General features: G+C 57.9%; 1 pseudogene; it reads right to left on the reverse strand.

The window, feature by feature from the left end:
- Positions 1 to 346: 346 nt before the first annotated feature.
- Positions 347 to 1,764, reverse strand: LOC146180044 (uncharacterized; annotated as a pseudogene).
- Positions 1,765 to 1,973: the final 209 nt, after the last annotated feature.

Here is a 1,973-nt window from a genome sequence, read left to right on the forward strand (position 1 = left end):
CTGGTCTCCCTTGTTGCCCTCATCACTGCCATCCTCTGCAGCCTCGGTCTCTTCCTTTGTGTCTCCCTCAAATCCTTCATTTTTCGTGGAATCATGTAGCTCACTTGCCCACATCCAGAGTCAGATCTTTCATCCCGGTGGATCTATTGAGCGCAAAGTCTATGTGAGCACTTGTGAGCTTTCCTGTGACCAAGAAAGCGAAAACCAAAATTGCAAACCAAGCCTTAAGAAGGAACACATCGATTCGTTCCAAACTTCGCTCTCCAGGCACACATGTGTGTAGCCGAGTGTTCATCTCGGTGAGCTGCTGCAGGCGCTCCGCATGTGCAGTGGAGGAACCGTCCTCCTATGCGAGTTGGCCGCCCATGCCATGTTGTAGCTGTTGCTCCTTGGGGCATTCCTGCTGCTCCCTCTCAATGCACACCAGTCACTCCGAGTGGGCCAGACCATCATCCACCTTGCCCGCAGGTAACAACAGCTCCAGCAGCTCCCGCTCCTTCCGGTTACTCTAGGCCAAGAACCTCTCTTACGGGCTCTTGATTTCCTTCGCGTGATTGGTCTTCAGTGTCTCCATTTCCGTGCTCAACGCCTGGGCCAGGGCTTCGGCTTTTCGTTCAAGTACACGCATGCCCTCTACCACGTCCCTGTTCTTGGTGTGCCGCACGTCATTCTTGGCCCTTTGGTTGTACAACTCCCGACGCAGCTGCTCGACAGCGGCCTCTCTGGCCTGAGTTAACTGCTGCTTGGCCTGCTCGGCCTCCACCTTCTTGTGTGAAAGCTCGCTGACCTCACGGCTTTAGGTATAAACGACCTCGGACAGGCGGGCACGCAACTCTCAGCCAGGTAGGCTTTCTGCTTGCAGCGCCGCTCTAGAGCGTTTAGGTGATGCCGATACTCCGCCCGCTTTGCCTCCAGCTCCATCTGGTGCATCTTAATAAGTTCCTTCATTTTCGCCTCGGGTTCACAACGTTGAGCGGTCCGGTCATGGGCTTTCTGGTCGACCCGCTGCCGCAGGTGAGCTCAAACAGCCTCCAGGGTTTCGGCATGCCCGTGGGCCTGAGCAAGGCGAGCCTCCGCCTCCTGCCGCTCGCGCTCCATGGGCCCCTTGAAGGAGTGATGCAGCTCCTTCTCTCGAGAACGTAACCGCTCATGCACCGAGGCCCATGTACTCTGTAGGTTCACCTCTAGCTGGCGCACCCGTCGCTGCTGCCATGTCGACCCCTCCTCACCAGGTTTCTGCTGGGCCTTGAAGCTTTCCTCCTGTTGCTGCCCCTTGCTCAGCTCTTCGTCCAGCTCTTTCCTCAGCTCCTTCACTTCGGCAGCGTGCAAGAGGGTGCGCCGGCGCTCAGCCTCCAGGTCGCGCTCCCGTTCGACCAGCTGCCTCCGGAAGTAGGCCTCTTGATCGGGATCCCGCTTCCGCCATTTGCCGGTCGCCTCGATGGCGAGGCTCAAAGTGGTGGGGATCGAATCAGGGCGCCCGAGACGTACTTGGCTCCGGATCACGGGATCGCCAATGGCGCCGAGAAAAGCTTCGGCCCCGATCACGGCCACGCCGTTTTGAGGCGCCCCCGGCAGCGACTGCACTGCCAATGCCAAGTTATGCAGGCTTTCACTGGGACCCTGCCAGCGCGCACACAGTAGCGGGTATTGTATGTAGCCTGGGCAGCGGATATCTACCGACAGTCTCGTATGGCGCTCGGTGCTGAGTAGGAGTGTGCACCATCCCACCCGTGCCGCCAAAATGTTACGAGGTAGGGATGACATGCAGGGGATCGACGCATACGAGGTAGTATCCTAAACACAGACACTGAGACAGTCATTCGTCGAACACCACTGGCTTCATCGACCTTTTTCCGCTCTCTGTTTAACCCCGGAAACCTGGAGTGTACTATGTAGACGCGTCCGGCCCGCACCAAGGCTGGTGGTACACAGCGGCAGTGATCCACGAGTCCAAAACGGTAAACGGGCTCAAA

The sequence above is a fragment of the Amblyomma maculatum genome, chromosome 9, assembly GCF_055883805.1.
Source record: "Amblyomma maculatum isolate TAMU_Amacu chromosome 9, ASM5588380v1, whole genome shotgun sequence".
Classification (NCBI taxonomy): domain Eukaryota; kingdom Metazoa; phylum Arthropoda; class Arachnida; order Ixodida; family Ixodidae; genus Amblyomma; species Amblyomma maculatum.